The sequence below is a fragment of the Hemicordylus capensis genome, chromosome 5 (assembly GCF_027244095.1).
Source record: "Hemicordylus capensis ecotype Gifberg chromosome 5, rHemCap1.1.pri, whole genome shotgun sequence".
Taxonomy (NCBI): Eukaryota; Metazoa; Chordata; class Lepidosauria; order Squamata; family Cordylidae; genus Hemicordylus; species Hemicordylus capensis.
This window is the reverse complement of record NC_069661.1, coordinates 167,123,294-167,151,268: the sequence shown is the minus strand read 5'-3', so window position 1 is coordinate 167,151,268 and position 27,975 is coordinate 167,123,294. Positions and strand designations below refer to the sequence as shown.

At 41.6% G+C, this 27,975-nt stretch overlaps 1 long non-coding RNA gene across 1 annotated transcript in view; it reads right to left on the bottom strand.

Annotated features, from left to right (window-relative positions):
- Positions 1–27,975, bottom strand: part of LOC128325883 (uncharacterized) — a 48,481-nt gene that overhangs the window by 15,698 nt on the left and 4,808 nt on the right. The window contains exon 2 of the long non-coding RNA XR_008307705.1: positions 883–979. This is a non-coding gene — a long non-coding RNA (uncharacterized LOC128325883). The remainder of the gene's footprint in view (positions 1–882; positions 980–27,975) is intronic.

Here is a 27,975-nt window from a genome sequence, read left to right as displayed (position 1 = left end):
GGTGAGCAGGGAGAGGGGTATTCAAAGCATGTCAGTGTTGGGGATGTACTTACAGGCACACTGTTATTGATGCTATACTGGGATACAGCATCCATCTTTGCCTGTATTCTTGAACAGGGCTATACTGTACAACCACTGTGTTCTCATTAGAGTTCAATACATTGAGGGCCATGTGTTCCCACATCATCACACACATCAGTGGAAGCACTTAAACCGAGAAGCTCCTTATTTAATGACAAGTTGTTCTAGTAAGAATTGATCTGCCTACTTTCTTTTCACTATCCCTAGAACTGGACTAAATTTGGTCCAAATTGGTTAGGCAGTTCACAAGTTAACCCACTTGCATCTTGAATTGGGGTGGATGGTATCATTACAAACTATGTGCTTGAGGTGTCCCTATGTGTCCCTACAACTATACCAAATTTAGTTCAAATCGGTTAGGCATTTGGTTCAAATTGGTTAGGCGCCTCAAACGTATACACATTCGCTATCTTGAACTGGAGTGGATGACATCATCACAAATTAGGTCATTGAGGTGTCCCCACAACTGTACCAAATTTGTTTCATATTGGTCCAGGCACTGAGAAGTAGATAGGAGGACGCGGCAGCTATTTGTGTGGTCAGCAGACATGCATGCGCGGAGGCTGCATGAGGGGTGCTGCGGGAAACACTGCTGAAACAGAAAGCCGTGTGGAGCGGCGAAGGAGCAGGTACAGACCTGCTCTCCTCCTCTTAATGGTATCCGGGCTGTGCTTCGAATCAGTGCACAAATCTTGATTTGTGCACATCCCTATAAAAAACCCTGAGAGAGATAGGATTTGGGTCCTTGGGAAATTACATTTTCAGGATTTGGGTGCCTTGGGAAATTACATTTCTCCTCACCTGCCGTTGATAGTGCTGCTGTTACCAGGCCAGGTAAGTACCAGGAGCAACAGGTAAGGACCAGGGAGTTTTTCTCTTGCTTAAATAAGGATCCAACCTGGAAAAATGAGGTGGGGGAGAAGATAAGATTCAGTTTGGACTACGTTTAAGAATATGAGCTGAGCAAGTATGTGTTCTGAATATCCCCCCTCCGTCTGGTGACGCCACTGCTTTATTTACTTGTCAGGTGTCTCGGAAACTGATATGCACAAGTCATAAAGTGTTTTTCATATAATTGCCATTGCTTACTGCACCATGGCTTCAGTCCAAAATCTATAATGAATTGGAACGGCTAGCTGACAAGAATGTTTCCAAGACATTTTTCAGAATAACAAATATGACAAGGAATCTCTTTAATGCTTTAAAACCAGCTTGAACTGGGGTTTAGCATTTAGATTTTGTAATGGTTCTCCAATCAGTATTATTATTAATATAAAGTAGTACACCTCCAATAGTTTTTGAACATGTACACTTGAGTGCACTATCCCCAGACAGTTGGCTGCACAACAGTAAGTATATTCATAACATAGTATTGCTTTGTTTGAAATTATATATATAATACTGATGAAGGCATAAGACGAAAAGTTCATCTTAAATTTGGTTTCCTTTAGCTCTCTGTCGTCAGTCTACTTTTTGTACTGTGTATATTTTTGAATTATACATAATCCTCTCAATATTAAACCAACGCTAAGCTTATCTCCCTTTTTTCTTTCCTGGCATACTAATATAGAGGATTCCTAGAGATCCAAGTCCAGGTATCAGCTGAAGACAGAGTATTTTATCTTTGACAAGGAAATGCAGACGTTGCTGCAACTATGGTGAGCAATAGTGCCATCTAGTAGCCTACTGCATATTTCATACTTATTTGCTATGTATATACAATACATGCATTCTTATTTTCTGCTTTGGGTTGTTTATGGATTTCTCCAATTCTGAACCACCAAAGAACCATTTCTTTCTGGATGCAAATTGCTCTTATATTGCAAAACATTTACTTCTGGAATATGTAAAGTTAATTACTACCCAGCCTCTGTGCTTGAATTATTGGCTAATAGGTAGGAGCGGCCCTTAATGAAACCTGCAAGCTCCACCCCATTGCCCCCCTCCCCAATTTAGGTATATCATGCCCCATAGCCTTCTCAAAATAGCAGCTAAGACTGAGGGTCCTGCCTCCCCTCTGATTCAAGTGCTGCCTGACCCCAGAGCAGAGCCACACAGCCACAATGGGGTAATGGATGCCCACAACTTGGAGTATTGATTTGTCCTAAGTTTTTTCTTTTCTTCTCCCCACCCCCCCAGGGCTTTTAATATTGAACATGGCAGCTTCTATTTAAAGAACAAGAGCTTGCTTAAACCACAGACATTTCGGGTTTTAAAAAACCAAGAAAACAAATCAGTGTAGGCTGATCTCCCCCTGCCCCACTCCTCAAACTCCACCCACCTGACCTTCTCAACCCTGCTGAACCACCTGACTCAGGAGGGATTTGTCAAGAGTACTTGCTTAAATGGTCTTGAAAAGAATACCATTTGTTACTATGACTGCATGCATGGCAAGGTGCCAAGTCTGACACCACCCCTTAAACTGAAACAAATCATGTCAAAAGTGATGCTTATACTTTCTGACAATGCTGCCGCTGTATTAAACTCCAGAGCAGGGAGATTTGAGAAACTGAAATGTTTTTTAAAAATATCAAGAACACCCAAAATGAGTCTGAATAGACTCCCACTTAGGAACATAGGAAGCTGCATATTCTGAGTCAGACCATAGGTCCATCTAGCTCAGTATTGTCTACACAGACTGGCAACGGCTTCTCTAAGGGTGCAGGCAGGAATCTCTCTCAGCCCTATCTTGGAGATGCCAGGGAGGGAACTTGGAGCCTTCTGCTCTTCCCAGAACAGCTCCATCCCTTAAGGGGCATGTCTTCCAGTGCTCACACATCAAGTCTCCCATTCAGATGCAACCAGAGCAGACCCTGCTTAGCTAAGGGGACAAGTCATGCTTGCTACCACAGGACCAGCTCTCCTCTCTCCTCACTTGCACTCAACACTCCAACACAACTGCCATGGAGTTGGCTTTCCTCCCTTTATTTATTAATTTAAACATATTTAAATATCTTACACCCAAAACTCACTTCTCTGGGCAGTTTACAATAAAACAACACAAATTAAAACATTAAAAACAATGTAAAATTTAAAAGCAATGTTAACTTTCCAGAATTCCACTTGGTTTGTTTAAAGGGGCTGTAACACATTAACAGTCAGTAACATCAAAGCTTAAAATTAACAGAATATTAAGGCAGACTCAAATTACATGTCACAATTACACTCTCTATGGATCATCTTAACTGCCTCAAACATTTTAGTTGCACTTAAATAGTATACTTCCAATACCCTCCCCTGAATTCTGTGGATTTAAAAAAGGTTTTTTGCCATGATTGGTTAACTTTTAGAATACTCTACAAACAATATAACTTGGATCTAAGGAAGTAAAGAGAAATAAGCATGCTAAATACTTCCCTCTCAGACAAGTACACCTTTTTGCAAACAAACAGAAGAATTATCTTGTCAAAAAGTGCATTTAAAAGAAACCAATGGCAAACAAACCATACAAAATACCACTTTGAGTACTTTTAGTCAAAAAGTGTTATTAAAATTTTAAATAAACAAACATATTTCAACCCCAACAAAAAAGGCATACGATACATGGGCTTGACTTGAAACGAGCCCCGAAACGAAGGCAAGGCCAACTTTCCTGGGGTAGCCACAGTATGCTCCAGATTTGAATCTGCCTGAATAGCCATTTTTAAAATCCTGGTCTCCAAGGTCCATGTCCAACATTATCCCCATTAGGGTGCTCTCCCACCAATAACGGGTACATCCAAATCATGTGCCTGGTTACTCAGAACTAAATTAATACAGTAGCTCACAGGTGTAGCGAGGTTGCAATGGGCTCTTGGACAAGAAGTGAAGATGGGTCCCTGCCACCTTCTCACCCCTGCTGTGAATCTGCTGTAGAAGAACTATATGGCCATGGTGGAAAACAAAATATTCTCAGCATGCCTTTTATCTCATTGCTATGCAAATAATATCACACACTCTCCACACTCCAATCAGAAGCCAGCAGCCTGCCATTGGCTCAAGGTAGGAAGTGGGAGGGGAGACTGGGCTGTTTCCCCAGGCAGTGCCCCCCTCCCTCAAGGCCTAGGGACATTTGTCCCCCCTTATTTAATTACAGCGATGCCCCTGCAGCAGATATAATATAATTCTAGCAATGTGTATGAAGCAGGGAAATGCTTGAATAACAAGCAGAAGAGCAAGAGTTTGCCCGTTTGAATCCCCGCTGGTATGTTTTCCAGACTATGGGAAACACCTATATCAGGCAGCAGCGATATAGGAAGATGCTGAAAGGAATCACCTCATACTGCGCAAGAGGAGGCAGAGGTAAACCCCTCCTGTATTGTATCAAAAGAAAACCACTCTGTGGGCTCCAGGAGTCGAAATCAACTTGACGGCACACTTTACTTTACTTTATGAGGCCAGAAGTGGTTGGGGTGTGTGTGTGTGTGTGTAGGATGGAAATCAAGCACTGCTTGTCAATCTGTGAAAAGATGTCCCCATTTTCATCTGCAAAATGTTGGAAGATGTGGCATTACAATTCACATCAGCAGTAATGGCAATGACACAGTTTTCACAACACAATTACTGCTGTTGTGAATTCTCATTGCCTCTTTCCAAAAACAATAAGTGGCAGGAGAGAGAAAGGAAGAGAATGAATAAAGCTGACATAATTGCAAACACTGATATGTATTCCATGGAATCATATGCCACTGTGAGTCAATCATCTCTCTCTCTCAGCCTAATCTACCTCACAGGGCTGTTGTGAAGATAAAAATGAGAGATCCCTGTTTGCAACACCCTGAACATATTTAAGCACTAAGGTAATAGCACACTATATATAACAGCCAATATAGTAGTACTTCTAAAAAGAACAGGTTTAAATGCAAATCCAGCCCCACTTTCTTAAAATAAGCCCCTTTTTCAAAAAAGCAGCTAAGAACATGTTGGGATGTTTGCTTGATTTCAGCAAGGCTCAAAAGGTTCCCATCTGTACCAAGGAAGAAAGCTAGGCTGTGCTAATTTTCAGAGATTAGTAAATGTCAGATGATGTTACGTTCACACAGTAACAGAGGGATTAAAAAAACCCACATACCTGGTTATGTAGGAACTGCAATTAACCCATTCGTAGACAATCAGGCCAAGTTATTTTAGATCTGCTTAGGTGGCAATGATATAATCATAATTCACTGCAACCCCACAGTGATGTAGATAGGCTATACCTCCCCTGCAGCTCAGGTGGAAGAGGAATGCTGCAAGTCCATCAAACAGTAGTGGAGGAGAAAAGAGGCCTTGAAGAATATATAAAGGACAGTGAAGACGATGCACTTAAAATGGTCAACAATGAGAAATTATTAAACACCAATGAAACAAAGCAGGCCTACAAGAAAGAGAACCGAGCAGAAAAATGGAAGAACAAGCCACTGCATAGTCAATATTTGCATGATATAACCGGAAAATCAAACATCACCCAGACCTGGCAGTGGCTTAAGAATGGCAACTTGAAGAAAGAAACAGATAGTTTAATACTGGCTGCACAAGAACAGGCACTAATAACTATAACAACAACAACAACAACAACAAATATTATTATTATTATTATTATTATTATTATTATTATTATTATTATTATTATTTCTCTGTGTAAACCACCCTGAGCCATTTTTGGAAGGGCAGTATAGAAACTGAATTAATAATAATAATAATAATAATAATATAATATCAAATACAATAAGAGCAAAAGTAGAAAAATCAACAACAAATAGCAAGCACTGCCTCTGTAAAGAAGCAGGTGAAACCGTGGACCACCTAATCAGCTGTTGTAAAAAGATCGCACAGACTGACTACAAACAAAGGCATGACAAGGTAGCAGGGATGATACACACTGGAACATCTGCAAAAAATACAAGCTACCTGCAGCCAAAAATTGGTGGGACCACAAAACTGAAGAAGTTGTAGAAAATGAAGTTGTAAAAATATAATGGGACTTTTGACCACAAATAGATAAATATTTGCCACACAATACACCAGATATAACCAGATATTATTTATTTATTTCGAAAAGAAAGAAAAACAAGTCAAAATAATCAACAGGTGATTATTACCAGGTGACAGCAGAATAGAAGAATAAGAAATAGAAAAAATCACAAAATATAAAGATCTACAAACCAAAATTGAAAGGCTGTGGCAGAAGACGACCAAAATAATCTCAGTAGTTGGTGCCCTAGGTGCAATTCCAAAACAACTTGAAGAGCACCTCAACACCATAGGGGCCACAGAAATCACCACCAGCCAACTACAAAAAACAACTTTACTGAGAATAGCCTACATTTTGTGGTGATAGCTATAAGAACTACCATATTGATAATAAAATTCAGGCATCCCAGGTCCTTGGGAAGGATCCAACGTCTGGATAAAAGTTATCAGGCATGTAGTTACTGGGCATGTCACTGTGTCACCTTACTCTGAAGCTCATCTGAATTGAGAGGGTTTGCTCTTGAGTAAGCACATATGGGATTGTAGCCTTGGCCTTCTTAATAAAAATAGACACACAACTTTCTGTGCAGCAAATTGCAGGAGGTACGGATCCTCCCACACTGCTGTGTGTGTCTAAAACAATGAAAACACTTGAAGACCCGGCACTAGAGTAGCAATGTTGGTGACAGCCCATGTCTAGATTTTTTGCTGCCCACCTGCTTCTGGATTTGCGGCAGCTACCAGCCCACCACCACCTGCCCTCCGCACACCCACTGCTTTCCCCCATGGTGGCTCACTGCTGGCATTGCTTGTCCCCACCGGCCTCCCATTATACTGTTGCAACATAATATGATTGGAGGGAGGTGGGGGACAGGTGCAGAATCCAGTGGTGGGTGAGGGAGGCAGACAGCGGCGAGTGCGGAGGCCATCATGGAGGCCAGTGGCAGGTGAGTGTGGTGGTCCCCCACTACCCAGTGGCCTGTGTGGCAGAGCACATGAGATTGCTCAATTATAGATCTGCCCCTGGGACTGAGCCTTCAGCAGCTGCCCTAGAAAGTCGGTCTTGGACCCATAGATAACTGAAACAATACAACAGTTCTACTGAACCATCTAATAGCAATGCGAAGTTCATTGTATTCCAACCATAGTACAGCTAAAATACAACTTCTGTTAACATTAATTGTAATAAAGTAGCCTAGCCTTTGCACAGATTTGGAATTTACACTCTTCCTATAAATGCACAATGAATTTGAAAACCAATGAATTTGGTTTTCATATCCAACTTGCGGCTGGATTACATGATTTTCCACATGTGATCATTGGATTTTGGGAATCAATACCAATGTTTAAGCATGTCACTCATATGGAGACTGTGTCGTATGATTAAGCCTAGTGAAGTGTCATGTAGTATTTACTACAAGGAGATAGAACGATCTCTTAATTCAACCCAAAGGGGAATTGATGCTTTCTAGGAACTGTAAGCCAAAAGCTTGGCTGGCCTGCTGGCATTTCATGCAAATGGAGTGTGTGCCTATCATGACCCAGAATTCTTTGCAGCATTCAGGTTTCCATAGCACACATGCAAGGGTTCCTCAACAGACAAATCAATATGGAAAAGGTTTCCTGAAGATAAGGTATGAAGCACACTAAGTTCCCTGAAAAAAATGAATGAATCTCTCAGCTCTGTCAATCAACTGACCAAACCATCATCAAAACCATAGCCCTATTCAGATATGCCTGTACACCAGGCATCCCCAAACTGCGGCCCTCCAGATGTTGCTGAACTACAACTCCCAGCATTCCTAGACACAATTTTTTTGTGGCTGGGTATGTTGGAAGTTGTAGTTCAGCAACATCTGGAGGGCTGCAGTTTGGGGATGCCTGCTGTACACTCACACATGTTTTTTCATGAATGGTTGTACCTGTGTTCATTTAAAACTGTACCTCACTACAGGCCCCTTGAAATGCAGGATACAGATAGGAAGTGTAATGTTGTACCGTGTTCAACTTAATATGTGAATTTTACCTGTGTATAGATCTTTACCCGAGTGGTTGTGCACAGTTTGTAGAATCGTTGAACCTAATGTATAAATAGGGCTTATATGGTGGAGGCATAACACTTCCTCACATTGCACTGATTAGCATAGGAAGCTGCCTTATACCATCACGCCGTTTAGTCCATCGAGCTCAGTATTGTCTACACTGACTGACAGCAGCTCTCCAAGGTTTCAGGAAGTAAACTTTCCCAGCCCTATCTGGAGATGTCAGTGGTTGAACCTGGGACTAGGGGTGTGCACAAAACCTTTGCCTGGTTTGGTTGAAGTCCAAACTGGGCTTAAACCAAACCGGGCATGTTCAATTTTGGCACCCCAAACAAGGCCTCGGCTTGGCTTCGAGCCAATTTGGGCCTTGTTCAGGTGTGCTAGGGATGCTTTTTACTTGGGCCTGTCCCCAGATTATTTTTTTACTTGGGCCTGTCCCCAGATTATTATTATTTTAATTAACTAATAATCTGATTGCTTTGCGTGGTCATGACCCCACCACAAAAATGGCCTGTGTGCATGCACGGCGGTCTCTAAAATCACCACTGCAAGCTAGGAGAGGGCTGGAAGGGCCTGTGGAAGACTGCAGGGGAGGCTGGTGGTGGGTGGCAAAACTGCCAGAGACCCCTCCCCCTCGGCTGCAGCACCCCCCCCCCCAAGGCCTTGGAGGTGGTAAGTCCATCATTTAATAATAAAAAAACCCCAAACTGGTCCCAGCCTGGAGAGTTTGGCTGGACCTCGAGCTGAATCGGGCCCAGTTCGGCTCAAAGGCAAGCCTTCACTTTTGCTGGCCAATGGCTGTAATAAAATTGATGATGGCAAGCCTTTGGACTGGGCCGGCTCAATGGAGAACCGGCTTGAGGTCGAGCCAGTTTGCACATCCCTGCCTGGGACCTCCTGCATGCAAAGCAGATGCTCTACCACTGAGCCAGGAAAAAGCTTCACCTGTGAAACTTCTACAGTTAAAGCTGCAGGAGAAAATCAATAAGAAAGTTGGCAATCGTAATAGAGACTGGAGAAGTATTTCTAAACAGCAAAACAGACTTTCAGATTAGCATATAGCACTTCAGTCCATCTCATCAACTGAAGATCAGCAAGGGATATAGACTGCTGGTTAATTGGAACAAAGAATTTTAACAAGCCAACTGTCAATATGTAAGTATTTCTTCAGATGAATGGGGGTGGGGGTGGAAATCAATGCAAGATCACTAGGTGGCAGTTAATAATTGGCAATTGGGGAGTTAGGATAGTTAACTGCAGAGAATGGCTATTCCTGAAAGAGAGCCAGATGAAGAGACACATAGCGAGCTCTGACACTTCCACTCAACTAAATAACCTTAGATATTCAGAAATATAGAAAAAGGAGGATTTTTAAAAGCAGCTTCTGCTGAGATTTGAAGAGGACTTAAATACCTTGTTTTTATAGAATAGTGGAGAACATTCTTTCTGTCTCTGAAAGGTCTTTAATATACAGCATGATTAAACTTGTTGCATACAGAGCTCCTGTAGTCTTCAATAAAACATTTTAAGACAAAATGATTCTGAGCCAGACAGTGTCTGAAAGCCTTGCATCTACTTGATGGCTATTTAAAATAGGTGCTCTCATTAACACAGTCAGAAATACTTACTTTCTCAGAGTTAGTGCAGTAATTGACAATATTTTCTAAGACAGGCACAAAACAAGGAAATTATTTTAGACATCCCAAACAGACCAGATGAAGACTTTCCATTTTATACTTTTATAGGGCCCTTCCCCTCAATCAATAACGTGGCATATGCACTATGTTAGAAGATCAAACATTTAAATCATCCTTCAGTTCAAGGGCTTTGCATCTGGGAACAGCCTCAAGAGAGCCCAGTAAAGAAAGGAGCTGAAACAGACACACACGACAGTCAGTCTCCGAGTGTCAGTCTCCGAGTAGTACATTTGGTACATTTAAGACCAAAACCAGTCCTCCCATGTGAAAACTTCCACCTTAGGTTGTGATCCTATGCACATATACTTGGAACTCCCCTGAACTTGGTGAGACTCACTTCCGAGTGGGTGAATATCCATAGAACTGGGCTGCAAGTGGTTTGACCACATTCCTTTTAAGTAATTACTCTTTCACCCTGTGGCTTATAGTTTTGGTATTTTTCAGCAGCTAAGAAGTGCCCATTGTTGCATAGCAAGAGAGCTGCTCTTGTAGTAGCAAGCATGAATTGTCCCCTTAGCTAAGCAGGATCTGCCCTGGTTTGCATTTGAATGGGAGACATGTGTGAGTGCTGTAAGATATTCCATTCAGAGGAATGGGCTACTCTGGGAAGGACACCTGCCTGCTTGCATGCAGAAGGTTCCAGGATCTTTCGCTGGCATCTCCAAGATAGAGCTGAGAGAGACTCCTGCCTGGAACTTTGGAGAAGCTGCTGTCAGTTTGTGTAGACAGAAGATGCTCCCCCTGCCCCCCCCCCAAGACCAGAACAAGAAACTAATGTAATAGGCTGCCAAAAATTCAGAATGTACCTAAAAATGGGTATATTAATATAATTTACAAGTTCTACATAGAACAACTACACACATTTAAAATTACACCATTAAAACATTCCTTTGCAGACAACAATACAAGATCACATAAAGGAATATATAAAAATGTCCCTGAATAATCAAAGTAGGCTCACAGTGAGCCAAAATCCTTATGAAGACTGAATGCCTTTCTACCAAACAATAAGAAATCTTTTCAAAGTGTAAGAGTACTTTTCAGTGGGTCATTTCCAATGGGTCAGACGCATTTCGATGTATGTATTCCTCAGTGACCCGTAAGGTAAAGTGTGCTGTCAAGTCTGTTTAGACTCCTGGCACCCACAGAGCCCTGTGGCTTTTTTTGGTAGAATACAGGATGGGTTTACCATTGCCTCCTACCACGCAATATGAGATGATGTCATTTAGCATCTTCCTATATCACTGCTGCCCGATATAATACCAGCGGGGATTCGAACCGGCAACCTTCTGCTTGTTAGTCAAGCATTTCCCTGCTGCACCACTTAAGGTGACCCAGTGACCCGTACCTTCATAAAAACATCACTTTTACAGACTTTGATTATCTTGATTCATACATTGGTACACTGTTCCTCCTGTGTATAAAGCCTACCTTTTTTCTCTTTAGAAAAGATTTTATAATAGAAAAGTTAAAAAGTGAATCTACATCAACTTAAAATGTAACCTCCTCTTACAAAGTTACAAAGGCATGATGTTACATTATTACACTGGTTTCTTCCTCTGGCCTTTTTTCTTTTTCTTTTTGGCATCTACATTCTTTTTTGGATCAGCAATACACCCTATTTTGTGTTGTGTTTTGTTTGTGTAGACAGTACCGGGCAAGATAGACCAAGGGTCTAACTCAGTAGAAGGCAGCTTCCTTTGTTCCTATGTAGTTTCTGGAAAATAGAGTTAGTAATAGTGACATCCTCCCAAATAATGTTTAAAACAGAATCTTTAGGGGCAAAAGGCACACAAATGGATTGACCCCATTGCACTACTGTGTTGGATTACAACTGCAAAAATATTGAGATTACTTAAGAGAAATAATTCCCATAATTTTCATAACTTGGTTAGATGCATTGCCAAGCCTTTGTTTTCAAAGCCCTCCATGGCCCCTTATCACTAGGCTCTCATAATCCAATACATCCCTGCCCATACATCTCATAATCCAATACATCCCTTCTCTCCTCCTGTTTCATCACCCTCAGCTGCCCAAAGTCCCGCTCCAACAAATGACTCTGCCTGTTTTCTCTTTCTGCCCTTCACGCCAGGAAATGCCTCCTAGAACATGCGCATGATGCCTCCTCCTCCTCCTCCTCCTCATTATGATCACTGACCAGAAGATTATGCCACCTCTTAATTCCTTCAAACGTGTCTCAAAATCCACCTTTTCTGGGATGTATCTGGTACAACCCCCCCCCCCCCAGTTCCCATTGTCTACTGTAACCAAACCTGTGTACCTGCAATTGAATTAACCACTTATTTCTCCTCGTTTCATCCTACTTCCATTCCCAACCCTCCTCTATTGCTTTCCTTAACCTCTTTTACTTTGTACAGTGCCATACATATTGATGGCCCAATAAATTAAAACATTTTAAACACTCTTCAGCTTAAGATAAGAGTCCTTACAGTTTTCATTCATAAAAAATGTGGAAGTTGAAAATTAATGTGGTCACGCTAACTTCCATGCAGATAAGCAGTAAATACTCTGTATGCTATATTATGCTGACTTTACAAATGGCACTCCATTCACCCACACTGTGTCTTGGTCTTTCAGTTCAACACTGAGCTGGGTAGGGATGGAAATTCAGCAGGTGCAGCTTCCCCAATCACTGGCAAGAGATGCATCTCATGAATTTCTACCTGATGGATCTTGAGAAGGCATACTGCTTCACCAAAATTCCAGTTGCTAATTCGGGGGGAGCACATTCTGAGACAACCAGAAAATGGTCCCCATCTTCTGGTTCTGCACTAGCAGGCAAGGAAATGCAGACACAAAGGACATGAAGAGATGCAACTTCCTCCCTCCTCCATTCAGGCCAAGAACCAAGAAAGCCCTTGCATTACCATAAGTCAGAATGGAGAGAGGAGAAAGATTCACTGACAGATGGAAAAAGGAAGCTGTTGCACCTGTTGAATATCTACCTGGAGATTTTCTATAGTATTTATTTTATTTTATTTTACATATTTTTATACCGCCCAAAACCTATGTCTCTGGGAAGTTTACAACAAAATAAAAACAACATTAAAACATTAGTTAAAAACAAAAACAAGAAATTTAAAACACAACAATTTAAAATGTTTAAAACAATATTCTAAAACAACATTAAAAACAATCAAAACAGTATCAGTTAAAAGCCTGGGTGAACAGATGCATCTTTAAAGACTTTTTAAAAATTGCCAGAGATGGGGAGGTTCTTATTTCACTAGGGAGCACATTCCAAAGCCTCGGGGCAGCAACAGAGAAGGACTGTCTGCATTTTGGGGAAGCATTTTGGGGAAGGACTTTGCCTAAGTGATGCATCAGGAAGAAATTCATTAGTTGCATTTGTAGCATATAACTGGGGAAACTGCATCTGTTGGATTTCTCTTACACTATTTTAAAAATTATTTTATTTTATACATTTCTATACCGCCCCATACACAAGTCCCATGGTAGTTCATAATCTAAACACACAATTAAAACATTAACATAAGTAAAACAGTTTAAAATACAGATAAAAACACTAAAACTTTAAACTTTAAAACTATAAACTAAAAGCCTGAACAAACAGGTATGTTTTCAGGTCCTTCTTTTCAGGTCCTTCATAAAAACATCTAGAGAAGGGAAGGCTCTAATTTTGTTAGAAAGTGCATTCCAAAGTTCCGGGGCAACTGTAGAAAAGGTCCAGTTTCGAGTTGTCACCAACTGAGCTGCTGGCAACTGCAACCGGATCTCCCCAGATTATCTTACTAGGTGGTGGGGCTCATGAAGAATAAGGCACTCTTTTAAATACCTTGGACACAAGCTGTTCAAGGCTTTGTAGGTAATAACCAGCACTTTGTATTTCACCCAGTCACTTCTTGGCAGTTCTTTTAAAATGGGTGCAATATGATCTCTTCGGGTAACCCCAGAGACCAAACTGGCTGCTGTATTCTGTACCAACTGCAGTTTCTGGACCACATACAAAAGCAACCCAACGTAGAGCACATTGCAGTAGTCAAGTCTGATGTAATCAGCATATAACATATTTAAGATCTCCAGAAATGGATGTAGCTGATGTATCAGCCAAAGCTGATAGAAAGCTCCTGGCTACTGCCTCAACCTGAGAGACCAGGGAGAGGTTTGGATCCAGAAGTACTGCAGCAGACTACGTACCTGTTCTTTCTTGGGGAGTGTAACCTCATCCATAAGAGGCAGATCTAAGCCACTTCCTAAATTCCGACCTCCCACAATGAGTACCTCCACCTTGCTTGGATCCAGCCTCAGTTTGTTCTCCCTCATCCAGCCCTTTACCACCTCTAGGCAGGCATTTATGCAATTTCCTGATGAAGTTGACATGGAGAAATAGATTTGGGTGTCATCAGCATATTGATAACACCCTGCACCAAATCCCCGATGATCTCTCCCAGCAGCATGTTAAAAACTATGGCGGATTAATGTAGTAGCAAATGTAGCATTTGCTACAGACCCTGCGTTTCGAGGGCCCTGCACACCCAGCTTCCAACTGGGAATTAAAGTTAAAACGTTACCTGTTTTATTTGGTCCATGTTAGATAAAATATCCCTTTTCTGCTAAATGTGCCTTTTAAGAGAAGGCCCACGTTTTTCTTTTTAGAGTGTGAGCCCTTTGGAGACAGAGAATCATTTATCCACTCTTTATTTTTCTATGTAAACTACTTTGAGAATTTTGATCGGAAAACGGTATATAAATGTTCACTTTTGCAGTAAGTGTGAGTTTGTGGCTTGGTCTCCCATACTCCAAAATATAGCAAATGAAAAAATAGCATTACTTTACTATGCAAGTAAATAATTTATGTTTTAATATTTATGTGCATTTTAAAAAAAATTTAGGGCCCCTTTATAACATATGCTACAGGCCCCGCACTAGCTTAAACTGGCCCTGGTTAAAAAGCAGTGTTAAAAAGCATTAGAGATAGAATGGAGCCCTGCAGGACCCCATACAATTGCTCTTGTTTTGAAGCGCAACAATGTTCAAGTGACACCAACTGGAACCTACCAAAGGAGCAGAACTACTGCAAAGTAATGCCTCCTACTCCCAACCCCTTCTGGTGCTCCAGGAGGATACCATGGTCAATGGTATTGAAAGCTGCCAAGAAATCCCAAAGGATCAACAGAGTCACACTCTCCCTGTTGATTCCTAATTGAAGATCATCCAACAGTCCAACCAAGACTGTCTAAAACCCACAGCATGTCCAAAAGCCTGTTTGAAATGAGCCCAGATAATCTGCTTCTTCTAAGACTGCCTGGAGCTAAGATGCCACCACCCTTTCAATCACCTCATCCAACTATACTTTCTTACTTTATTATACCATTTCTATTAAATGGGGATGCAGTGGTTCTCTGTCTGGAGACCACAAGCCTGGATGCTATGGCCACCAAAATAATTCTTATTCCAATATACAGCTGCTAGGTTATTAACTGGGGTAGGCTAAAGGGAGCACATTTTGTTAGTTCTTACACCACTACACTGGCTGACAGTGTATATGCCACCATTGCTGCTAAACCTTTAAAGTGTAAATGTTAGTTCAGGTACCTGAAGGATCTCCTTCTCTCACATGAACCAACCTGAAAACTAAGATCTTTATCAGAGGCCCTCCTTCAAGTCATTTCCACCACCTCACATCTTCTGAAGCAAGGCAGATGGTGTTCAAGTAGAGAGACCCTTTTCAGTCATGGTGCCCCACATATGTGGGATGCCCTTTTCAGAGAGGCTTGCCTGCAACTGAGCCAGATGTCACTAGCTAGTTTTAATCTGCTGTGTTTTTTAATTGGTTGCAGCTGGTTTGTTTATACAGGGGTAGTTTATATACTTTTATTTCTTATTATTTTACAGTTGTTGGGAGCTACCCTGGGAATTTTTAAATTGATGGGTGGCATATGTATAATTACTGTGTTTTAAAAGATGAATTTTGTTGTAAACTGTTATGAATTCATTTAGAATGAATGAATGGTGGCATATAAATCTTTAAATTAAATTAAATTAAATTAAAATAATGTAAGAGCTAATTGAAGAGAAGAGGTTGGGGGTGAGGAATAGTGGGTTTACTCCCCTCCACAGGTGGCATACACTGTACATGGAACATGAAGGTCTGAAAAGGACTGCTCTCTGTCTCCGAACAACAGCTGATGCTCCAGCACAGGTGAGCCAGAAGTCACTCTAGTGGAAATGGTATCAAAAGGGGGTAGGGGAATATTCACTGGCAACTGATATCTGAAAATGGGACAGCCTACACATACATGGGGCTTGCAGGGGGGAAGAGGGTGGGAAAATACAAGTTGTATTTACTAGTAGTTATTCATTCATTCATTCATTCATTCAGTTTCTATACCGCCCTTCCAAAATGGCTCAGGGCAGTTTACACAGAGAAATAACAAATAAATAAGATGGATTTCTGCCCCTAAAGGGCTCACAATCTAAAAGAAACATAAGATAGACACCAGCAACAGTCACTGGAGGTACTGTGCTGGGCATGGATAGGGCCATGCCCAGCACAGTACCATCTCTATATATAATTCTCTAAGACGGACCCATGGCTAATCCCATGTGTGGCACCTCTCGTGAGAGTTCATGAGTGAGGGGAGGGGGAGAGGAAAGTGGCAGCGGTGGGGAACATAAGGCTAATGGATACACCAGCAAATGGGCGGGCAGGCGGGTGGGGAGAGAAAGTGGCAGCAGTGGCCAGGGGTGTGGGTGGGGAGAGCAAAATTGGCAGCAGCGCCTGAGGGGGTGGGGAGAGAAAGCGAAAGCGGCAGCGGTGGGGGGGGGAGAGAAGGTGGTGGCCAACCAGAAAAAGCAGCTGGCCAGGTGGCCAGCCAGAGATAAAAAAACATTGAAGGGGGGAAGAGGAGGGGGAGGGCTGAGAACGAGGGGCCGAGAATGAGGGAGGGGGGCTACGAATGAGGGAGAACTAGAGGCGCAGATGCTCTGCGCCCAGGCCAGCTAGTTAATAAATAAACTTATAACTTTCATTTTCAAAATGTTCACTTTTGAGAAGTTTAGACTGTTTGCAACTAACCTTCTGGCTTCAGGAAGATTCTATAATCTTGACAATTCAACATCAATCTCAGCTAAAATTCCAAAGTGTTAACAGTGACTGATGGTGGTTATCATAGACTTTTCATCATATTGGCTTTGTTGCAAGGTTTCTAAATGTTTTGTGCCACAGTGAGAACAAATAGGAAATAAAGCCCTCCATTATGAAGAAAAGTATGTCAAATCATTAATCTCAAACACAGATTGATCAAACTCATTACAGCTGTAACTGACAAAACACTAAACCTGTGCAATCATGTTTACCCTCAAATCAGAGTTAATTGTGTGATATTGTTTGTGTTTAAAAGCCCTAATTACACTGCAGTTTTTCATTCTCTTTTCCACCAAATCTGTGTCTATAAACATTCTGCACAAACATTATGCATATCACAAAGCTAATTTCTATAACTAGCTGCTGATTTGTATCCAACATGTTTGATCTGTTCTTTTTAAACGCACCTTTTAAAAATATTTAGAGCACATAATTAATTTCCACATTGAATTAAGAGTTAATTTTGTTAACTTCCAAGTAAAAAACAGAATATTGTGAGCATACATTGTTGTTAATATTTTTATTGTATGTTTTAATCCTCTGTTGTGAGCCGCCCAGAGAACAATTTGTTAAGGGGTGGTTAGTTGTTTATTAATAATTATTAATAATAATTATTATATACTAATAATTCAGTCCAAGATAAAGCCAATTTCAATTGGCTTCATGCATGCTTAACTCTGTATTGGATTATAGCCTATAAGGAGAAATAGTATCATTCTGTTAGAGCAAAATATGCTTGCCTGACACTTTGATATCTTGTCTGGCACTATGGCCATCTGCAGACATCAAGCAGCAACACCTGTTCAGCATATTTAAAGTATGAACAGGTTTTTCAAGTGGGTATTTAGAACCCACTTGATGATCTGTGCAATTAAATATATCAACAAGCAAATGCTGAACCAAACCTGTTGCTCCATGCCTAATTCAGCACATTTGCATTACATGTTTGGGAATTAGCATATTGTTTTGTCATGAACAAAATCATATTTCTGTAAAAGAAATCTGAAAATCTCTTTATCAATAAAATGATTTCTACATTTGTGCTGGTAAACCCAACTTCAGAATCTGTTCATCTAAATTGGACACACTAATTAATGGAAGCATCTGGCTTCAACTTCCCTCATCTCCTGTAAATTTACCAAAGGGATTCTGTAATGACTCTGTTTAGCTTATTTCCCATTTGTCATAGTGTGTCAAGCTTTCCTTTGGGGGACCAGGTTCATCTTTCCCCCCCTGCTACCTGCTATTTAACAACTGCTAAAGATGCCCAGGTAATCAACAAGACGACTAAAGGCTAGTTTGCTTTGGGCAACACTTGCAATGCTATATTTTCTTTCCTGCTAAATCATGGTGGCCATTTTAAGTATGCATACATTTTAAATGGACCTGTGCAGGTGAGAAATTAAATTTAGCAGGACTAATTTCAATTTGTGGTGATATGGGTATCCACAGAACATTTTGCAGGGGGCAGGGAGCCAAAGCCTGCAATCCTACACCCACTTACCTGAGAGGAAACCCCACTGAATTCAATGGGACTGGTTTAGTGGTGGTGGTGGTGGTGGGGAGTGCTCCCTCTTGCTCCCCTCAGATGCCCATGTGTAAGTACCTATAAATCACCTCTGTTGGGCAAGCTGAGCATCTACAGCCTCATACCTAGTTAAATAAATTGTATGCAACCTTGGTAAATTACTCCCTGACCAGACTTCTCAACAAAGCAAACAAGGAACGTAGTTCCCTTGTAGTTATAGTAGCCATAGCACAGAATGGGATCATGAGGAACATAAGGGCCAGAGACCATGCTTCGAGCTTGCTCTTCGCTCTTCCCTTTCTACCTCTCCGAAGAAGAAGGTGGGGATGTGGGTGGACAGGGGCCCATAATCACTTTTTGTCCCACTCCAACCTTGCTATGCCCCTAAGCAATATAGACAAATATTTTAAAATAATAATAATAATAATAATAATAATAATAATAATAATACCCCCAGTGAGGCACTACCTTGGCGTGGTTGTGGGGCTTGTGTGCTCTGATGAAGGTGAGAGCTATGCCAGAGGTCCAGCCATACTGGACAGGTCTCACCAGAGGAGCCAGACAAAGAGTGCCTCTCCCATCAACAATATGGTGAGACGTAACTTTAATAAATCTATACTGGATCGGTCGTCGCCCGGGTCAACAAGGACCGCGCCAGATGCTATAGTCCCTGGACATCTGGTGGCAAGTGGACAACAGGACTCAGGATCTTCAGTTGAGCAACCAGGGCTGGAGACAGCAAAGTTACTGGAAGAAACGTCGCTTAACCGGAAAATATATACAAAAAATGCCAACAAGGAAATAATGATCTGCTATTACAAGTCTAGTCCAACTAGAAGAGGTTATTTAAAAAGAATGTACCAAATTTGGAAAGAGAAGCATCCAGACACAGAAATAACAGAACAAAGGCTAGCAGACCAGAGAAGATTCATAATAAGAAATAAAGTATTCACAGGAGTTGAGCTGGAAGAACTGCAAAGAGCAACACAGGCCCAAGATATGGAAGGAGAATTATCACCAATTGAAGAAGTTGCTCAGGCTCAGGTGGAGGAGGAGGTGTTGGAAATCGAGGATGCCACTGTTGCTGAACTGTTTCAAAATCAAAACCAGGCAACCTCCCCTTTGCCTTCACCTCAAAAACCTGAATGCCGTTTAACAGAAAAGCAACAAGAACTAAAGCAAAAAATAACTGAGCACATGAACCAAACAACCACCAGGGTTAGACTTCCAGCTCTAAAAACAGTTGCCAAAAAAATAACTTGCTCAGGCATTAAAAGATGTCAATGCTGCACTTGCAGAAATAACAACCAATAATTTGCAAGAAACAAACCAACTAATGTACAGTGCAGCAACAATAACAACACAAGAGCTCGGATATAAGATCAGTGGACCTGTCAAAAAAGAAAGCAGTACATCACCTAAATGGAAGATTAGATTAGAAAATAAAATCTCCAGGCTTAGATCAGATGCTAGTAAATTGAAAGATTTGAAAGACAAGAAGCTGAAGAATGAAAACACCAAACAGTATCTGATCCAAAAACACCACCTAGATTCAAGGAAAATTAGAGAAGTCCTGGAAATAATAAAGCAGCAAATAACAGCAGTGTCAAAGAAGATTAGCAGATATGAAGCCAGAATTACACAACACAGGCAGAATCTCCAATTCCAGTCGAATCAGAGACGTTTCTACCAAAGCATAGAAGGAGAAACTGCAAGAAACCTAGAAACACCAAATAAAGAAGAAACAGTGCAATTCTGGGGGAAATTATGGGACAATCCAATAGATTATAATAAAAAAGCAGGCTGGATTAAAGAGGTCAAAAAATGCAACCAACAAATGCAAGATCTAATAATAACACCAGAATTAATAAGTGAAAGAGCAAAGAAAATTAAAAATTGGACTGCGCCAGGCGACGATGAACTGCATGGCTTTTGGCTTAAACACCTAACAAGCCTTCATCAACAACTATCAAAACAGTTCAATCACATTATGAAAGGCGGTGATATTGAACAATGGCTAACAACTGGGAAAACTCATCTCATAATGAAAGACCCAGCAAAAGGTGCACTTCCAAGTAATTATAGACCGATAACCTGCCTGCCAACCATGTTCAAATTATTAACTGGAATAATAGCAGATGAAGTGATGCAACACTTATTAACTAACAAACAGCTTCCAGTTGAACAGAAAGGAAATTGCCCGAACACCAGAGGCACAAAAGACCAGCTGCTGATTGACAAAATGATTTTAGAAAATTGCAAGAGAAGAAAAACAAATCTAAGTGTTGCATGGATTGACTACAAGAAAGCCTTCGATTCATTGCCTCACACATGGATACTAAAATGTTTAGAAACAACTGGTGTCAGCAAAAACATTCAGATATTTATTTAAAAAGCAATGAGCATGTGGAGTACACAGTTAACAATAAATGGCAAGGCACTTGGACAGGTTAGCATTAGAAGAGGCATTTTCCAAGGGGACTCACTATTCCCTCTATGGTTTGTAATCGCCATGACCCCACTTTCACAAATACTAAACAAAACAAGCCTCGGATACCAAACATCTAAAACATCCAGTAAAATCAACCATCTGCTGTACATGGACGATCTGAAGTTGTATGGAAAGTCCCAGTCAGAAATCGAATCACTGCTAAACACTGTCCGTATATTCAGTAGCGATATAGCAATGGAGTTTGGACTAGACAAGTGTGCTGCATTAATAATGAAAAGAGGAAAAATAAGAAAAACAGAAGGAATAGAACTGCCCAATGGAAGCAAGATCAAGAACCTGGAAGAAAAAGAACCTTACAAATACTTGGGCATTCTCCAGGCTGATAACATCACACACACTGAAGTTAAAAGAAAAATTGGAAGTGAATACCTCAGGAGAGTTAGAAAAATCCTCAAGTCCAAACTCAATGGCGGGAACACCATACAAGCCATAAACACCTGGGCTATACCTGTTATTAGATACACTGCAGGAATAATAGACTGGACCCTGGCAGAGCTAGAGACGCTAGATTGTAAGACCAGGAAAATCATGATCATCAATCATGCTCTGCACCCCCGCAGTGATGTAGATAGGCTCTACCTCCCTCGCAGCTCAGGTGGAAGAGGAATGCTTGCAAGTCCATCAAACAGTGGAGGAGGAGAAAAGAGGCCTTGAAGAATATATAAAGGACAGTGAGGAAGATGCACTTCAAATGGTCAAGAACGAGAAACTATTCAACACCAATGAAACAAAGCAGGCCTACAAGAAAGAACAAGTCAAGAACCGAGCAGAAAAATGGAGAAATAAGCCCCTGCATGGTCAAAATTTGCACAATATAAGTGGAAAATCAGACATCACCAAGACCTGGCAATGGCTTAAGAATGGCAACTTGAAGAAAGAAACAGAGGGTTTAATACTGGCTGCACAAGAACAGGCACTAAGAACAAATGCAGTAAGAGCAAAAGTAGAAAAATCCACAACCAACAGCAAGTGCCACCTTTGTAAAGAAGCAGATGAAACAGTGGACCACCTGATCAGCTGTTGTAAGAAGATCGCACAGACTGACTACAAACAAAGGCATGACAAGGTAGCAGGGATGATACACTGGGACATCTGCAAAAAATACAAGCTACCTGTAGCCAAGAATTGGTGGGACCATAAAATTGAAAAAGTTGAAGAAAATGAAGATGTAAAAATATTATGGGACTTCCGACTACAAACAGACAAACATCTGCCACACAATACACCAGATATAACTGTAGTCAAGAAGAAAGAAAAACAAGTCAAAATAATCGACATAGCAATACCAGGGGATAGCAGAATAGAAGAAAAAGAAATAGAAAAAATCACCAAATACAAAGATCTACAAATTGAAATTGAAAGGCTGTGGCAGAAGAAGACCAAAATAATCCCAGTGGTAATTGGCGCACTGGGTGCAGTCCCAAAAGACCTTGAAGAGCACCTCAACACCATAGGGGCCCCAGAAATCACCATCAGCCAATTACAAAAAGCTGCTTTACTGGGAACAGCCTATATTCTGCGATGATATCTATAACAACTGACAATAAAATTCAGCCATCCCAGGTCCTTGGGAAGGACTCGATGTCTGGATAAAACAAACCAGTCAATAACACCTGTCTGACTGTGTAAACAAGAAATAATAAAAAATAATTAATACTGCCTTGCCAGTTCTGTTTAGAAAGAACTTACTAGATATAGGAAATGAGTGACTGGTAATAGCAACAGACTTCGTTCCACCATTCCAAGCAACATTTATACACAAGATAATAGAGGTAACTGCATGGAACTAATCTCTGAAAGAACCAGTATGCAACCTGGAGAAATTTGAATTGCCAGGCAGATTTTGAGGTGGAAATGGTCTGCTCAGAATCAGTAAGTGGCCCAAAATGGAAGTCTTCCAGGAAGTTTGTATTGATAGATGCCTTTTGTTTTTCCTGGCAGATAAGAGGGTGGTAAAAGAGCCTCAGAGCTGCAGAGAGAACCTATATGCTTCCTGATCATGATCTCCCTTAACCATTTTTACATCTCTTCCTCCTTGAAGAAACTATAATTTCATTTTGTGGGGGAGGGACACCCCCCAATAATATAGATTATGTAAATTCATGGAGCTATTTAAGCCCTTTCAGTACAAAGATTCATTGTATTAGGAAAACATGGATTTAAAGATTGATTATATTGTCTTCCCAGTGGGCAAAGTGGGTCCTTTGGAGGTCAAGGAGAGGGGATTCTTTTCCGTGGTTTCCTCTGCCATCCTTGATAGGCACCTACAATTTGTATAATTTAATGCAAGCCACTTGGAGACTTGAAAGTGGTCTTAGTGAATTTGGGTGCTATCAAACTTTTAGAACACAAACTACTTCTATAAGCACATATTGTTGCACTGTCTTTCCAAAATGAGACATCCTAATTAATGTAATCCAAGTTTTCTGGCAAGAAGCTTTTTGTGCAATTTTTAGAAAGTGCTTCTCGATTCTAACTAGGATAATGTTCCATCCACAGCTTTATTTTAATGGATCACAAACAGAATGGAATGCTATTGAGACTGACCCTTGCTGCCATGTTCCTTCCACAAGTACACTTTCTCTTTTAATCAATCCCATCCTGAATGAATATTCATGGTTTACAGCTCTGCAGTCTAAATCAAATTCATTTTCAAATAACAGAACACTGTGACCTCATAATTGGCCTGTGCACGTATTGACAAAATTGTTGTCCTTAGATCTGTTATGCTTGATTTAAGTTACTTTGCGGTTTTGCATCTGTCCTTAGATATACAAAGTAAGTTTATTCAGATCTGTTTCCTAAACTACATATACAAATGAATAGCTTTCCAAACAAAATGTTGCAAAATCTTAGTAAAATATGTCTCTGACTTAAAATTGCTATATCTTGCAAGGACGCTTTTCACACCCAGCTTTTAGTTTGCGCCTAAAAGGTGTGTGTTCACACAGAGTTGAACGCAGGTAATTTTGGAGACTGGACCTAAAGGCCTTTGGAGGCCCCCATCCTCCCGCTGCAAGTTAAGCATCATTTTTTAACAAGTAGGTTCTTGAGGGCACAAACCACACCACCCAAGACAGACTAAAAAGGATTTGTAGGCTGCCAGGGTGTGTGGAGCCCCTGCACTTCAGCCCAGAAGTCCAGGGGTAAGAGTGCCTATGTGTTCACATATCAACCAGAGTCCCTGTGAACAATCAGGAAACACTCCGCACACAATTTGGGTTTTTCATTGGGCATTAGAGTGCAGCCTGACTTATATCCAGGGTTAAAAATAAATAAATCTACTTTTTGCATCAGTTTTGGGGGGCAACTTTGAACTCACAGTGCAAAAAACCCACAGTAAAGCCTGCTGTCTGGGAAAACTCCTGTAAAAGATAATCACTTAAGGTATATGTGACTGTGTGTGTTTGTGGAGAGATTATATATATACTAGCTGGGCCGGGCACATCTGTGCCTCTAGTTCACCCGCCGCTGCTTTCTTCTCCCACCCCCACTGCCTCTTTTTTGCCTGCCCACTTGCTGCCTTCTTCCCCCACCTGCCCCCTTCTTCCCCACCCACCTGCCAGCCGTCTTCTTCTCCCGCCTGCTGTCTTCTTCCCCCCACCTGCCCCCACCCGCTGCCACTGTCTTCTTTCTGCCCACCTGCCTGCTGCCGCCATTTTCTTTGGCTGCCTGGCCACCCACCACCATTTGCCACCATTTTCTTTGGCCACCAGCCAACAGGCTGGCCAGCTGCCACCGCCACCATTTTCTCCTCCTTCCCCGTCGCTATCCGGGCAGATGCTCACAAACTCTCACGTGAGCTGCCACGCATGAGATTAGATGTGTCTGTGTATACACACACACACGGGGTGTAGCAAGGTTGGAGTGGGCCCAGAGACAAGATTTTAAAATGGGCCCCCTGTCACTGAAGCTCAGCTCATGAAGTAAAGAAATTGTAAATGAGGCTGAATAGTGGTAACCAAAAGCAGAGTAAAATTTATATATATATCTCCTATGTGCCACAATAGAACATCATCCTAAATTATTTTTTTTAAGGTTTTGTAAATTGTGGACGATGCAAGTCATTTAATGGTACTAGAGAAAGACATGCTGTTCTGGTAGCTCCAGGTCTTAACACTCACATCAATTTCGGAGGATGAATACAACTGAGGGAAACTCGGGTGGGTGCACGGCTGGGGGAGTCAGTCATGTGACTTGCCTCTGGGGGGCCCCTCAAGGCAGTGGGCCCCCAGACAACTGTCTCCCCTTGCCCTATCATAGTTACGCCCCTGACACACACACAATGTTTAAGGAAGCTCCAATTACCTTTAAAAATGAAAAACCGATTCAAGAGATTATTTTGAGCACAGAAGTATCAGCACAGAGGGGAAGGTACTTAAACCTTCCCCACCAGCCATTTTCCTGCTCAACATTGCTGAAGCTGCTTCTCTGTCACTAGGGGTTTAGATATGCATGCATTTGCTCTTGAACACACAAGTAGAATCCCACATAGGGAACAGCAGTTTAAGGCAGGCAAAGTGTTAAGCATCTCCTCCCTCCACAATTCTTCTCTGCTCAAAATTGCCCCCCCCCGCTGCTTTTTGCTTCTAAAAAAGGAAAGAGGGTGTTAAAAATGTATTCCTTACATGAATGTGTGTGTAACATAAATGCTGGACTACGACCGAGGAGACCCAAGTTCAAATCCCCATTCAGCCATGAAACTAGCTGGGTGACTCTGGGCCAGTCACTTCTTTCTCAGCCTAACCTACTTCACAGGGTTGTTGTGAAAGAGAAACTCAAGTATGTAGTACACTGCTCTGGGCTCCTTGGAGGAAGAGCGGGATATAAATGTAAAATAATAAATTGTTAGATTGTTCTCTGAGCGGCTCACAACACAACATTAAAACATCAAACATCAAATCACAACATGCCTAAAAAAATGCAAAACAAAACAATTTAAAAACTTATTTTTTTAAAAAACCAATTGTAAAAATCAATTTTTAAAGCCTGAGTGAACAGAAAGTTCTTCACCTGCATCTAAAAGAACAAAGTGATGGTGCCAGGCGAACCTCACTGGAGAGCTGTTCCATAAACAGGGTGCAACCACCAAAAAGGCCCTCTCCCTACGTGAGACCCTCCTCACCTTGTTGGGCAGGGGCACCTGGAACAGGGCCTCTGAAGAAGATCTTACGGTCTGAGTTGGAGCTTATGGGGCAAGGTGCTCTCTCAGGTAACTTGTTCCCAAGCCATTTAGGACTTTAAAGGTTAAAAGCAGCACTTAGCATTGGGCCCAGAAACAGACTGGGAGTCAGCACAGCTGACAAAACACTGGTATAATATAATCAACTTGCCCAGTCCCAATTAATAATCTTGCAGCCCTACTTTGTACCAACTGCAGTTTCTGGACCCTTTTAAAAGGCAGCCCCACATATACCACATTGCAGTAATCTAAGTGAGAGGTTACCAGAGCATGAGTGACCAAGCTATCTCTATCCAGGTATGTTCACAGTTTGTGTATCAGCCAAAGCTGAAAAAAGGTGCTTCGAGCCACAGAGGTCAACTGAGCCTCTAGCAACAATGCTGAATAGATGAGCACCCCCAGAATGCAAATCTGGTCCTTCAGGGGGAGTGCAACCCCATCTAGAACAGGCTGAACACCATTTACCTGAGTAGAAGTGTTGGAAATTCTCTGTGGTGAGAGAATCCCTTTCTCATTATAGCAGAGTGCACAGAGGCACAACACAGCGGTAGTTTAGTTAGGCATGCGTGTGTGCTGAGAGTAAAGTAACTTGGAGCCAATTCAAAGTTTCAAATCAATATAAAAGGCATTTATTAAGGAACTCCATTCTAGATAGGAAAGTGAGGAGTTAGGATCTCTAATCTATCTATCTAGCTGGGTGCAGATGGATTCTGCATCTTCTCTGCACATATGGTGCAGGGAGAGAGACTTGCCATGTTGCAAGGTAGGCGGGCAGGTAGGAAGAGAGAGAGGAAGAAGGAAGTTGAATTCCCTTAGAGTAGCAATCTACATTTCAAAGGGATAGCATCAGAGCAGTGGAGAAGGGATGACCAATGTCTTGACTCTCTAGCCCTCTGACTTACTAGTCTGTCCTCCACTGTCTGAGGCAAAGAGACAGCGCAAAGTCCTTTAACTTCCAACAAGAGGAACCACTAACCAACAGTACTTCTGTTTTGTCTGGATTGAGTCTCAGCTAAGGGTGTGAGAATCAGCTGTTTTGCCAGCTCAGTTCGAATCTGGACCAGATTTGAACCGACCTGGACCGACTTGGCTTCCCCCGAACTGGGCCAAGCCAGTTCACAGGCCAGCTCGAGTATACTTGTAAAGGGGAATCCTCAAGGATTCCCCTTTACAAGTATACTCGAGCTGGCCCCCCTTTACGAGTAAAGGGCATCCCTAATCCGATTCCTAATAGTAAAGGCAGCAATGGGGGGGGGGGGTAACTAAAAGAAGCATGTGGTGATTCTCTTCATTTAGCAGGGGGAGAGCAACTGGCCCTATCCAGCCCCAGCACAGTATCCCTCCAGTAGCTGTTGCTGGTGTCTCTCTTATGTTTCATTTTAGATTGCGAGCCCATTGGGGACAGGGAGCCATCTTACTTATTTATTATTTCTCTGTGTAAACTGCCCTGAGCCATTTTTGGAAGGGCGGTATAGAAATCAAATCAAATCAATCAATCAATAGCAATGTAGTGCTTTTTTGACCACGGTGGATTCCTTTAAAAGAGACAATCATTGCACATTTACTCAAAAGTAAGTTCAGTGGGGCTTACTTCCAAGTAAATGTGTTTAGGATTGCAGCCTTGGTTAACTGTCTTCTAAAGACTGGAATAAATGGGCCATCATTAGACCCTGCTAACTTGGCAAAGAGGCACCTTTTACCGTGGTGATTCTCTTTATTTAGCAGGGGGAGAGTAACTGGCCCTGTCCACCCCCAGCACAGTACTTCCAGTGACCGTTGCTGGTGTGTATCTTATGTTTCTTTTAGATTGTGAGCCCTTTGGGGACAGGGATCCATCTTATTTATTTATTATTTCTCTATGTAAACCGCCCTG